Raw genomic sequence first — 14,785 nt, 5'->3', positions numbered from 1 at the left:
TTTCGTTGCAATTTGACTCCGCACAGAATTAAATATGAAGTGTATTAAATTATGCAGCAGCAAAAAATATTATAAAGTGACCTGTGGAATTAGGAAATGTTCAAGTTATAAATAGAAGTTTAGAGTTTGGATTTGGAGTTCAGCAGTCTGGTGACCTGGGGGAAAAAGCTGTTACAGCACCTGGTGGTCCTGCACCGAATGCTGCGGAACCTCTTTCCAGAGGGGAGAACAGTCCATAGTGAGGGTGTGAGGGGTTGCTGATTATGTTACTGTCTTGAGACATCCAACGCCTTGGTGCAAAGTCCCAATGATTTTCTCTGCTGTCCTCAGCGCTCTCCTCGCAGTCTTCCAGTCAGAGGCACTGCAGCCTCCACACCGCACAGATATGCAGCTGGTCAGAATGCTCTCTATGGTGCTTCTGTAGAATGTAATGAGGATGGGCGGGGGCAGGTGGGCTCTCCTCATCCTACGCCGGAAGTGCAGACGTTGCTGTGCCTTCTTGACCAGTGACGCAGTGTTCACAGACCAGGTGAAGTTGTCTGTGATGTTCACCCCCAGGAACTTGGTGCTATTGACCACTTCCGCGGCCGTGTTGTTGATGAGAAGTGGAGCGTGGCTGGGTTGGTTTTTCCTGAAGTCTTTAGTTTTGTCCACGTTCAGGATCAGGTTGTTTTGCCGCTCCACCTCCTCTCTGTAGGCCAGGTCGTTGTCGTCCCTGATGAGGCCCACCCCGTTGTGTCGTCCGCAAACTTCACAATGTGGTTGCTGGCAGCCCTGGGGACGCAGCTGTGTGTCATCAGGGTGAACAGCAGAGGGCTCAGGACACAGCCCTGAGGGGAGCCTGTGCTGAGGGTGAGGACACTGGAAGTGTTCTGACAAGATGGTGGCGCCCTGTTCGGCTGCATGGGCTCGTGACAGTTACCATACGGTTTTCTCAATCATAATACGCATTGTCAGTAAGTCAGTAATAACTCTCAGTAAGTGGGGATGCACTTCAGCATAGCTGTTCTCGCAGGCACCCCGATACAAAATAAAACACAAAATTACAATGAATAAAATAATTGTTTACAATATGAGATGATTATAATATACAGTAGTGACTTAAAATATATGCACCAGTAGGTATAAGGGACTAATTAATTTTTTAATTTAGACGTCTGTTGAATGTTTTGAGTTTGTGGAAAAAAATTAATTCTATCCTACAGTAAGCAGACTCCATAATGAAGCTCTAGTGATTGAACGCCATTTTCTCGCCAATCACAGCACAGAGTTGGCGTTTCAGTAGGCGGGGTTTGTGCAGAAGAGTGTGCGTTGACGATTGGAGACGTGTTCAGTGACTGACACTCACAGCTACCAATGGGACACGTCGGTTAACTTTGTGTTGTTATCACGTGTTTTCAACGTGCCAATGAGACGTCCTCCGCATGAACTCAGCGCGTGTTCTTTCTGTAGCGCGCGCGGTGCTGAGGAACGCTGCTGGATGCCTGGCGGTTTCAAATCTGCAGGCTTTCTTCTCGCTGGCACGCGCTGTGGCCGTTATTTCTCCCTGAGGTAAGTTTACGTCTTTAAAGTCTTCAACTAATTGCGGATTTTTGTTGTTAAAATATCAAATCACGACCATTCGTGTTGTAAGTTAAGGTTTTAACAAGGAACACCAAACCAAATGACAAAATAAATAACGTTTACTGGATGAACGCTTGAGTTCGCCGTGGTAGAAATTGAGCTCGCGCGAGTTAGCTACTTGGCTAGCTGGTTAATGTGGTAGATTTTGGTGTGACGGCTTTTCAGTGATGAGAGAGAGGTGAGTCTTCATTAGCTGAAAACAAGTCATTATATTTATTTAAAGAACATTTTGTGAACAAATTGATGTGTGTTCATGTCTGCGTGTCGTTATTTATCTGGACAGATTGATGTGCCAGTTTATTAGGAACACCCACCTTCCACATACACTGTAAGTGTAAAAGTTATTTTTAAAGTGCATATTCTGGACCAATTTCATGGTTTTTTTAAATATGAAAGTATGTCCCTTTACACACTCATCCAGAAGGGTAATTTTGCACAAGGCCATCTGTCTACAGCAGAAAAAAATAAAATAATTAAACGCTTCTGGAAAAATCCCGAGGGAGTCTGGAGCCAGATTCGTGACGTCACGTGCGGAAGTGCCAGCAGGCTGCGCGAGCTTGCAGGGTTTCAGTGCACAGTCTGTGTAGACCAAGTTTAGCAGCGAGCGAGTTTGCATTGAAATATGGGATTGTCACCTGAGCTGCTAAACCCATGGATTCATGTATCAATGCTCATCTATCTATTGTTACATTAATCATATATTTTTTTCTAATTACTTTTATGTATTTATATCAGGGCTTTGAACCAGAATTTTTTTCCTATTGGTTCGTTCCGAACAGAAACGGAATTTTAACGTTTCCGGTTTTGGGTTCCACCATTAAATAGACGTTCCCGAACCAGTTAGAACAAAAAAATTTTGTTCCCGGAACGATTAATTACGTTCCCTGTCAGCTGTTTAACAAATGGCTATAAAATTATGTCTCGGTCTCATCCAGCTTAAGCCAAATGTAGGCTAATTCTATTACAACCTTCATTAAATAAGACAAGAAATAATTCAAAACAATTATTTCAAATGTTGGCTATTTGGATTCTCAGTATGTCTTCCCATCTACACAAACAGAAAAAGTGCCAAAAATGAAAGATAATTCGTTTAGTGTGTTACCAAAGGCTAGTCAGGCCCTATGGAGGGCTACCGCATGACGTCACCGCGCCACGAGATTTTGTTAGGCGCCATATTGGAAGACCAAGTACACATCTATACAAGTACATACATTCATAAAACAAACTACACCTGAAATGTAGCCAGGGCCGGTTCTGCCCTAATCTGGACCCGGGTGCAACATCACGCAACCACCCCCCCACCCAAAAAAAAACAAAACACCAGTCTAAATCAGGACAACCATCACATAACTATAAACATATTTTATATCAACTATTTTAACTAAATGGGCTATAATAAATTAGCTTGCAGGCAGCCACGGCGGGCTGCCTCAGAAAAGTAACCATTCAATGACAACTGAAAGCCTGCAGCCACGGTGGGCTGCCTTAAAAAGTAACCATTTGTCCTACCTTAAAACTCGTTTTGCATTTTCTGCCTCCTTTTTTGTATTTTCAACCCTCCGTTTATTTTCTTTCCTTTTCTGAAAACCCGATTTGTGTCCAGACATTTTGTTCTGCTACCAACGAACTAACTCGTCAGGTCTCGTCTCTCGAGCCCGCGATGATTCCCGTGGGAAGGGCAACAACTGATACATTTTTACAAACAGCCAATAGGGAGGTTGCAACGTTCAGGCTCTTCTTTGCTCAGACACTCATGGCTTTTTTATTTGTAGGCTACGGAAACTTTGAGGAACGAAATAAAAACCGGTATTAACTGGTTACCATTATTTTTAATAAGCGTTTCTGTTCCGGAACATAAAAAAATAATAAAGTTTCTGGTTTCGTTTCTGTTCCATGTGAAATGGAAAAAGTTCCCGGTTTTCGTTCCTTGAACCGGTTCAAAGCCCTGATTTATATATTTCTTCATTTAGAAGAGTACTGGCTACTGTAGGAGAAAGATTTCATAAGCTACACCAGGGGTTCCCAAACTTTTCCATGCCAAGGCCCCCAAACAGCATTAGCTTCTGGCCGGGGACCCCCTTTGCAAACCCACAGACAATGTTACAAAATATGTAAAGAAACATCAACTTTTAGAATGTTTTCTCTTACTTTTATTCAATATTCAATAATTGTTACATTTGTTTAGCATAGGAATATTATTAACTAACATGTTTTCAACACAAATATTTTTTGCACTGAACAATAAACTGTATAACCTCCTGTAGTACCTGATTCAACTCGTTATCCATCCTTTTTGCGAACAGTGCCTCGCGATGGTAGCCTGGGAAATCCCATGCTGCTTTGCACAATCGTTCCGATCTGAAAAGACAGCATGGAAACTATGGTCTAAAGGCTCACCTGAGTTAGGGAGCCAATCAGAGAGTGGGGAGGGGTGGAAAGACGGTGACGCGTACTACTCGACAAACGGAAGCTTGTAGTTTATTTGGGACTGTTTACGGATCACATTTAACATGGCGGCGAGCGATATGAACCAAACTTTCGATCAAGCTTTGTCTTGCACAAACGGCAGTAATCGTTCGGTGCCATTGTTTTCCTATTTTTGTTTTGCCTTCTCTTTCTCTTCTCTTCTTCGTCGCTCTAACTACGTCACCGGGTACAACTGCCATGATTGGCCATGGGCTACGTATACGCCAAATGATAGACATTCGCAACGTCCAATAAACGGCCGTTGACAATCGTAAACCACACCTCCCCTACGAGAAATTCAATAGGTGGATTCCAGACCATATTTCACTTGTGATATGGTCTGGTCTTAACCACACTATCGCGATGGAGCATGCAGTGTGTGGCCACTACATGCGGGGCCTTCTGCTTAATGAGAGCGGTCACTCTACTGATCTTCCCGGTCATTGCCGCGGCTCCATCCGAACACGCCCCCACACAACGGGTCCAGTCCAATCCGTTAGACTTGATGTAATCGTCCAAAACTTGAAAAATGTCTTTCCCAGTAGTTCTTCTTTCAAGTGCTTTACAAAATAGTATTTCCTCACAAATCTTTCCTGTGAAATAAATATGATGTACACAAGCAGTTGGGCCTCATTGGATAAATCTGTGCTCTCATCCCGCTGAAGTGCGAAGTATTCGCTGGCTCTCACCTGCTCCAACAGCTGAGCAGATACGTCTTGAGCCATGTCACCAATCCGTCAGCTCACGGTGTTATCAGAGAGTGGGACGGCATCGATTGATTTTTTTTAATTTTTTTTTTTTTTTTGGGGGGCAGCATCCTCACCAAGCAATTCTCGGACAATGTCTTTGGTGGCTGGTAAAATCAAATCTTCTCCAATTGAGTGAGGTTTTTAGCACGAGCAATGTGGTACGAGGCTAAAAATGATGCCTTCAGGGCCTGCTTGGGGACAGTAGCTTGCTGGGTGAATGCAGCAGATTGCCTGACCAAATGCTCTTTGCGTCTGAAGAAATCTACTGTTTTTTCAGCATCTGTCGGATGTTTTTGTACTAAGTGACGCTGAAGTTTCGAAGGTTTTAAGCACTCGTTTGACAGGGTCTCCAGACAGAGGACACATTTCAGGCAATCATGGCCATTTTTCTGTATGGCTGTAAAGCCATACTTAATGTATGCTGCCTCATATTTTCGGATTTTAGTTGGCCAGGACTTCTTAGTTTTTTTTGCAGCAGTGTCCTCCACAGCAGGGCTGTTGGTTTGTTCCTTTGGTCTCTTCTTCAAAAACCTGTCCATTTTGCGCTAGCAATACGCTAGCTTGAGGAGCAAAGTAGCTTGATAAATGGCGCAAACCGCAACGTCATAGGCAATCGGAGAGATGAGCATGGCAAACAACGTTTCGATATGATGTATTATTATTAATAATTATATTTTATAATGATGATTAAAAAACTAATTACAATATATTTAATAATTATTTTTAAAAAGTATATATTTTTTTCGCAATTTTTTTGTCATCGTCCCTCCAACTTTCTGAGGCCCCCCTGGCGGCCCCCACTTTGAAAACCACTGAGCTACACACATGGAATCAGCTAAGCAGGGTTGTATGTAATGTGTTTGACAGGTCCCAAGATCTCAAGCCCTGACACGCATATCCCTTGATACATGTGAAGTAAGTGTATTATTGCCCAGCGCGTTCGTGTTTACTTTTGTGTGCGTCAATAAATAACATTATCCGTGTACCACACACACAGGAACACCTAATTTAGAGTATAGTCTCTCTTATTTCTTACCCTGGGAACAGTCAACTTGTGAATTGCCGATTTTCTTGGTCTTTTTCTCGGCTCTGCTTTGGTCCTCGGCTTCCGGGTGCCTCGCACGAAGCGCTCCCATTTCTCTCTCATTGTTTGGTCTTTTGGAAAACGATGAGTACTAATCCCATCATGATTGGTGTTGCTACACCCTCCTACGATACATCTGTTAACTATTTTAATAATTACGTGATAGTGTTGAAGAAATTTGCAGAAAACCACCAGGTCGTTTTCTCATAAACAAACGAGCGCTGACGTAGGATTCAGAAGGAGGCGTCCTGCACATGACGTCACGAAAATCAATGTTTACCAGGAAATCCAAATGCCAGTTTTTTTCAGAGGCGGACAAATTCACCTCAAATGGCTTGATTTCAACTGAATTTTTGTGATATTGCGCAAGGTAAAAAAAATTGCGCAAAATGTGACAGATATTTGACCAAAGTTTACTATAAAATAGGAGAGTTACATTGATCTTGCTCCTGAATTTACCCATGATATGCACTTTAAATTTGTGTAGTTCAGGATGTACCTTTAGGTCCCTAATGAACGAGCTGGAGAGGACAGTGATGAAGGAAAAACTCCTAAAGAAGAAACCTTGACAGGAACTCCTCATCCATCCATGGACCACCACAGGACCACTGCTGTACAGCTGTTTGGGTGCTGGATCATTCCCAGCTGGTGTTGAGTGTTTATCAGTGTACACTGGTTTAAAAAAAACAAAAACAGTGGTACCACAAACTACCACTGCTGCTTCATGATCCACCACATAAATAACCTGAGGACAGCGGTGGTCCTGGTGGGGTTCCTAACCAGTCCTGCATAGCAGCAGATGGGCTCCAGGGAGGAGTTATTATTAATTTATAAAGCAATCTATATGTCTGTCTGTGGCTTTAGCTGTAGTAGTTAAGGTTTTTGGCAAGTTGAATCACCTGAGAGTGTTTAATTCAAGCCAGTTCACTGAAAGGGAAAGGACACGAGGGGATTTGGTTGGTGAACTCTGACCTGGGAGTTACAGCTTAGGCAATACGATGCTTACAACATTGATATCGTGATAAGTTATGGCAGTACACTTTTTGGAGATATTGGCAGAATTGTGAGCTGTAAAATTGGGGGATTTTATATGGTTGCACTAAGATATGAAGTTTATCTTTGAGTGGTGAATGTGTATATATTCAGGAGCGAGTGAAATATTTTCAACACGAGAAGATAAACATTATATCTGCACGTCACAGTGTAATTCTCTTATGTTATATGGACACATTTACAAAAAAAAGGTGGGCAAGTTAATGAAAAGAACTTTAACTTTGAGTCGGTTCGCCATTTTGACAACATGCATCTAGTCAGCGGGAAACACTGGGAGTGACGTCATCGGAGTGAAATATCAGGAATTATCCATTCAGGACACTTTTTTGATGGAATAAAAACATATTCTATTCCCTTCTTGCGGGTTTCATTCGTTTGGTTTGATAGCATGCACTATTTTTAGCATATCTCTTATCCTACGTGAATTACGGCACTCTACCCAATGGAGAATGAATGTAGAATATGGTTTTCAAGACATGTCGCACATCAGAGATGTAAAACTTCCACGCTAGTGAGTGACCGTGACAATTTGTAAACAAACATGGTTGCCAGGTTTGCTTCATTAAATGCAGGAGATTTTAAAAGAGAAAGACTCGTTGAACACCCGAAAGGAATGTATATGGAGGAGGAGGATAATATTGGCTTTTTTTTGTGGTATATCAGATATATTCCATTCAGTTACTCATCTTCGACTTGTTCAGTATCATACTAGCTGCATGGAATATATTTGATGTACCACGAAAAAAAGCCAGCCAATATTTTTTAATTGTCACAGTTTTGGTTCTCCATGTCCCGGATGTAGCTCGTATGGAAAAACACGAGTGGCATATTTCCCAATAAAACACTCTAAAAATACAGCGCTAAAAAGAAATATAAAGTGTTGTCTTTTATGTTTTTTTTTTTTAAAGAATACTCAATTTGTTTTATTTACAGTTTCATTCCTTTTTTTCAGACGACTTGTTCACAAACCTTTCTATCATTATGTATATCGTGCATCTAATACAAATGAGTATCGTTATGATATTTCTGTCATATCGCATGTCCCTACTGTGACTTTAAGAGCAAGTAGAAAACAAGAAGGCAGGATGGAGGAGTCATTCAAAAAAAAAATTTAATTAAGTAAAAACCAGGTAATGTTCCATGTACAATAAGTAGTTAAACACACCCCCTTCTTCCTCAGGAAGAGCAGTTAACTAGTTAATCGGGTGAGTTAGAGAAGATGAAAACACTAAAATGTCAAGGAGCAGGATCCTGTGTCTTGTAGCACGATTACAGTCTAATAATTTGTGGCTATATATAGCTCTCTTTGCCCAGTTCCTTTTCAGAGAAATGCATTAATGTTGTGCACAAATGCTGAAATGGTGGTTGGTTTCACACTTATGCAAAGCTGCTCACTTCATGCATGTGTGCAGAGTCAAACAGGAAGACTAGTTCACGGTCACGTGATGCATCATGATTTCTCACTGACTCATTAATTTTTCCTCTGCTTTCTGTTTCCTTTAGCTGTGGTTTTACAGCATGTTAGTTATCCGTAACTACGTTTAACATCAACTTTTTTGCTGTAGGTGGTCTTTTCTTCACGGTTATCTTTGATCTCATGATAGTCATAGTTTGCATGCGGTCAGCTTGTACACCAAGACGTGTTTTCAGCAGCAGAAAATCGAGGCTACTTTAGAGACAACACTGCTCATATCTGTAGCCGTGTTGCACAAAGCCGTGTCTGCAGAAGTATAATTCGGTCATTGCTGATGACTACAAATGTTTGGCCTCGTTACAACGTTTAAAATGTTTTTGTAGGCCAAACTTTTTGTATCTGCTTTTTAAGAGATATGTAGAACATCTTTTCTCTTTATTCAGAGTGTGTAACAACCTGATGAAGATCTGCACGCTGACTATTGTTGATAATATGGAGTCGTTTTTATTTTTTCGTGTGTGTGTGTGTATTTTTATGCATACTATGACCAAGTGCGTTCAAGGGTTTATATTACCTCATGGTCACTCATCTCTGCCAAAACTTCAGTGCTGAAAATAGCGCATCCTAGGCGTCACATCGGCTAAATCTTCCAATTATGCATCTCAACCAGACACACTACGAAGGCTTGAGACTTTAAATTACTTTATTTTAAACCAATTATAACAATTTTGTTGCTTCCGCTTCCTCCAGCTTGCTCCACAAACCATGTAACTAGAGTGCAGATGTTGGTAGGAAGTTTCTGGAATCATCATTTTAATGATAATTCAACTGATTAGATTTTGTAATTAATCCAAAAGTAATTATGTCAGGGTCATAGCAAGGTCAGATCCCTGAAATGTTTTTTTTTTTGTCTTTGTCTATTATTGGGAAATTCTTAATAATGCTAGAGCTAAAAAAAATAAGTGGCTGAATGTAGGTCTGGACTTATCCATCTTCTCTGCTACCATCAGATGAGCTGATTACATTTTGGCATTGATCCAAAGTTATGAGCCAAATGTATGTGGACACCTGATACACTAGCGCACCCTTATGTGCTCATTACAAAACCATGGACATGAATATGGAGTTATTCCTCTTTCTGGGGAGGCTTTCCACTAGATTCTGGGGTGTGGCTGTGGGGAATTTTGTTCATTACATTACATAACAGGCATTTAGCAGACACTCTTATCCAGAGTGATATACAACACACCCAGATCAGTCTGAGGAGCAGTTGGGGGTTAGATGCCTTACTCAACAGCACTTCAGCCATTCCTCCTGGTCTAGGGAATCAAACCGGCCACCTTTTGGTCTCAAAGCTGCTTCTCTAACTTTTAGGTCATGGCTTCCCCCATTCAGTGTTCATTCAGTGGTGTCAGAGTTCCAGTTCATCCCAAAGGTGTTTGGTGGGGTTGAGTTCAGTCAGGGCTCTGTGCAGGACACTCAAGTTCTTCATTCCAGTCTTAACACACTGTGTCTTCATGGAGCTCGCTTTGTGAGCATTGTCCTGCTAGAACAGATTTGGGCCTCTTGGTTGCATTGAAGGGAAATTGTAATTCTATGGTATACAAAGGTATACTAGACAATTGTGTGCTTGGTGACAACAGTTTGGGGACGAACCTCATATTGGTGTAATGTAATTATGCTTGGAGAGTATAACGTGTGTGTTGAAAATACCACGGTCAGCTGTTCAGGTGGACTTCTTGTAGTGTTTAACTGTAATTAAACTATTTGAGGTGCATTTCTAGGTCATTTCTTATGACGCAACATAGTTCTGGTCCACTAATTTGATCGGACAAGCAGCGTTCCAAGAGTGCTGGTATTGAGTAAAACAGCACTGGGACATTTCACTGTTCATTAAACTAAAACTGTTACTACACTTACTATGGGCTGTCAGTGAGTCAGTGCGTTGGCACGGCAACATGCATCGCTCTATCCAGTCGTGGCTCTTTTGGGAAGTATTTTCATCCGGACAATGAAACTAAGCAAAATATTTGCCCATGTTGTGTCAGCAGTGTCAGTTACTCAATATTAATTTTCTTGATTTATAAAACTGCTGTATAAATGCAGTATCACTCAGTCATGATGTTGCTATTTGTTTATTTATTTGAAACCATTCTCATAAAGCCTTCATGAAACCCCATGAGGCTACATCTCATCTCATTATCTCTAGCCGCTTTATCCTTCTACAGGGTCGCAGGCAAGCTGGAGCCTATCCCAGCTGACTATGGGCGAAAGGCGGGGTACACCCTGGACAAGTCGCCAGGTCATCACAGGGCTGACACATAGACACAGACAACCATTCAGACTCACATTCACACCTACGCTCAATTTAGAGTCACCAGTTAACCTAACCTGCATGTCTTTGGACTGTGGGGGAAACCGGAGCACCCGGAGGAAACCCACGCGGACACGGGGAGAACATGCAAACTCCGCACAGAAAGGCCCTCGCCGGCCCCGGGGCTCGAACCCAGGACCTTCTTGCTGTGAGGCGACAGCGCTAACCACTACACCACCGTGCCGCCCGAGGCTACATTGGAATACAAAATATAGGAACAACATGATTCTGTTGCCATTATTTATTCATTACACTTGTCTTCCATAAGTAGTTGTTCACATTCCCAAAAACAAAGCTGTTGGTAACATTTTGTAATGTCCAGAAGGACTGCTCATGCTCTAGTGCCGAATCGATAAATTGTCCGGCGTGAGTGGTCTTTAATGCTGTACTAACAGAATAAAGAAACACATTGTCTATTATTGGCAGAACACAAACAGCTAATATATTCTAACCACTTGACAGTAATAAATCAACGCTTTCTTTTCTAATTTCAGAAATCACGCTGATGTAGTGTAACAGTAGGGTGTAAAATCTCTGAAACATGAGGATTTATAGTAATTGAACATTGTGAATAAGTGCAAGGCGTTAACAGCTCTCAGGAACAGTAGTTTGTCCCAGTGGCACAGTTATTAATAAGGTTAATAACGTCAGGGCTTTATATAGATCAGTCATTTTCAACCTGCTGCTCGCAGAGGGACTTCAGAATAGACGGCGTCAGTTTCCAAATGTAAAGTTTTACTAAAAATGACACCACAGATCACATTTACTGCTAACTTTATTGTAGGATGGATAAATGTAGGTGGAGAGACTGAACTGCCCAGGGCTGTTTCTTGCAATAAGCAGTTTTTTGGGGACTCCCAAGCCACTAGGAGGTGCCATAACTTTTATCATAGATGTGCAGAAAAGGAAAATGTATCAGGTAGTCCCAGGGTACCTCCTTGTGGTGTTAATAGAAATTGTAAGTAAATTTAAGCAATTAACGCAAGATCATGAAGTGTTAATTTCTGTGTGTCGGGGGGGGGGGATGTAAGGACAAAAGCACGAGGCAAAACTTATGCTAATTAATTGGATTTAGTCAGTTTGTTGGCTTTCTTGCTTTCATATGTTGATGTAATGAAAGTAAGTTTTTGGTTAACTACCTAGCTAGAATCCAGAGTTACTTTATTTTTGTTCAGGGTTTTTTTTTTTTTAAATTCTGAGTAAGTTTTCGTGCATGCATGCATTGTATGTGTAGTTCTGGTTCCTGGTGACATGTTAAGACTTGGTTGTACTTGTTTTTAGCTATGTGGAAGCATACACAAGGTGGCTGCCATGCATATCCTGTGATCATTTGGAGAACTGCTTATGCTCATCTTCAGATATTAACCTGGATTTTCTAGATTAGTAAATATGTTTGAATGCATGATCAGAATTTGATTTGATATGAAGATCATGAAAACAGTCACAATGACTGCAAAAAGTTTTAAAGAGCTCGTCAGTGTGTTTAACATCATGGTGCATTAAATTGTGAAAATTTTAGTGTTAGATTTGGAAACCTGCCTAAGGGCTGTCTTGGTTCTGATGTGCTGTCTAGCAAATGTCACTTTTAATCCTCTAGATGTGTGCAAGATGGTTCGGATCTTCTGTACATGTATGCAAAGTCATATGTCTTTTTATAAACTGGCTTCTACATTTGTTATTAACCCTTTCCAGTTCCCACTGCTATCAGAGCCTTTACGTCTACCATGACGGAGCATTGACTAGCCTTTTGTGTCACAGATCACGTGATTGGCTACAGAGCGAGGCTGGGGGAAACGCAGTGCCCTTCACACCCAGAACATGGGGATAATTGCACTCTCGTGACTGTCGCATTGTTGGGATTTAAACTCTCAATCTGCCAGTGGCGCAGCGACCTCTTAAACGTTTGTACTGCTGCAGAGCTCCATGGGAGTTTTTAATCACTCACTCTCATTTAGTTATGATTTATACCACAACGAATTCTGGATTCTGATTGGTCAGAAGGTGTTGATTCTTTCCTCTTTAACAGCAGCTGTTTCCATGTGTTAGTTTTTAAAATGTATTTAAAAACTCTCATAAAAACGCATTGTGAAATAATTTACCATGTTGTCCATATAATGACTACAAAAAAACACATTTTATATTTTTTCTAAAAAATAGAATATCTAACACTGAATCAGATTTATAAAAATGTAATTTTCATGTGAATAAATCAACAATTCAGCTGCCTCCAATCTGTTTTTAATAAAACTTATTTTAAAAAGTAAAAGGTTTACAAAAAAAAAAATATTTCACGGTATCCTCAATGTCTAACAAAAGCATACCATGACAGTTTATCTTGATATTGTATCGTCATATCATCCAGCTGTAGATGTGGGAATAGTCTTTCTATCTTCTTTTTTTTTTTTTTTTAAATATCCTTTCCTGTGTACAGCACTTTGGACAACTTTTGTTTCAAATGTGCTTTAAAATATAATTTAATTACTTTATCATGTTAGCAAATAAGTAAAATGGCTGTTGGACAGACTACTAACTACTATTTTTATTCATTATTAGTTTGCACAAAGATTTGGTGAATTATTTAAGAATCATGCAAACTTGCAGAGTTGCTCTTTATTTAGCGTTTAACTTCAGTTTGTGCTCCAGTGATATGAAATCAGCAAGATGAAATTGTGAGGTGAAGGAACTAAAAGAATCTAAACGTTGCTGGACCCTGGTGGATTAAAATCTGTGAGTTATGGGAAGTCTCTGTGAATTCATGGCGTTCTAATTGGGCCGACCGCATCGCCAGGAGTGGTGTAGCGTATAGGCTGAGGGAGTGATGTAACATGAAGTTTTATACAAACAGCTCACTGCAAGGACGTGCTTAAGCTGCAGGCTGAATTCTGACCGTGATGGTGCTGGAACCGAGCCAGACTAGAGATGATGCGCAGACCAGCACCGGAGCTACTGCAGTCCCTAAGTCTCTGCACTGGATCAGTGTAATAATGCGAGCTGTGTGGGAAAGCGAGACTAACGTTACAGCCTGAGCAGAGAGAAGGAACAACCTGCCATCAGCACCAGTAGTTCTGAGTGCTGCAGTGTTGACTTCATGAATTTTGAATCGAATGACTCTGCAGAATTGTGGAGGGCAAGCCAGTACGATCGTCCCGGCCATGTGTAGGAACGCAAACGGCGTCCGTAAGCATCTCGCTCTCAGGCGTTCAAAGAAAGCTTGGTGTGCACCTAATAATTACAACATTAGCAGTCTGTAGCAAGCCAACCATTCCTAATTAAATTACACAAATAACACTTATCGAAGTGGGTTAGTAATTCTAATCCAGTCTAATTCTGTGCTCCCTTTCTGGGGGGGGGGGAGCCAAAGTTTAATCAAAGTCCTGGTGTTCTCTCGGGCACGGCGGCCTTCAGATTGTAGTGACTCAAAGGAAGAGTCCACTCGGAAATGTTTATATTGAAATGTTTGAGATGTTTAGCCTCTCTGGTGTTACTCTGCTGGTCACTGCTGTATTTATTTGTTTTATTTCTGTGCAGAGTCAGCAATTATGTGTCACACTGATGTCAATGGGGGGTTGTTATTGCTAGTGCATTTACGTTTTTAGCAATCTCAAACAACGGATAAGGGTCAGGTTTTGCTTGTGGCTCCTGGATGAAAATTTTCAGCGTGGATGTAGTAGAGGCCTTGGCACAAAAGCTGGACTCAAAGTCCCAGAATGCAGTTCAGCTATACAGTATAACATGCTCAAGACTCTGTGGCAGTGGAGGTGTTGGTGGGAAAGTTGAAACTTTGGAAGCTGAGCAGTTTGAGCAGAGTGTGCACAGATGTGGAGGTGAGAGAGCCAGACAGGTTAAGACACTAAAGCGCCGCTGCATCAGTCTCGGTGGGGTGGTTTGGAAACCTGAGCACCGAAATGGAAAAGTGCAATGAAGCAGTTGTTCAGTTTGGATTCCCAATCTTGCCAACAAGATAAAAGCCGTTCTGATGAATAACTTTTCTGAGCAGAGACAAACAAGACATGACCCATCTC

General features: G+C 41.3%; 1 protein-coding gene across 3 annotated transcripts in view; it reads left to right on the top strand.

Moving 5' to 3' along the window:
* Window positions 1-14: 14 nt before the first annotated feature.
* kcnab2a (potassium voltage-gated channel subfamily A regulatory beta subunit 2a) overlaps window positions 15-14,785 on the top strand; it is a 157,427-nt gene continuing 142,656 nt past the window's right edge. For 2 of the 3 annotated variants that reach the window (XM_060909944.1, XM_060909946.1), the window contains exon 1: window positions 15-1,551. The gene's annotated coding sequence lies outside the window, so the exon portion shown is untranslated. Of the gene's footprint in view, window positions 1,552-11,702; window positions 11,722-14,785 lie in introns of those variants that run through there. The other variant, XM_060909948.1, reaches the window with a different exon arrangement.

This window comes from Neoarius graeffei, chromosome 26, assembly GCF_027579695.1.
Source record: "Neoarius graeffei isolate fNeoGra1 chromosome 26, fNeoGra1.pri, whole genome shotgun sequence".
NCBI lineage: Eukaryota > Metazoa > Chordata > Actinopteri > Siluriformes > Ariidae > Neoarius > Neoarius graeffei.
Note: the sequence above shows the minus strand (reverse complement) of the source record. Positions and strands in the feature narration are given on the sequence as shown.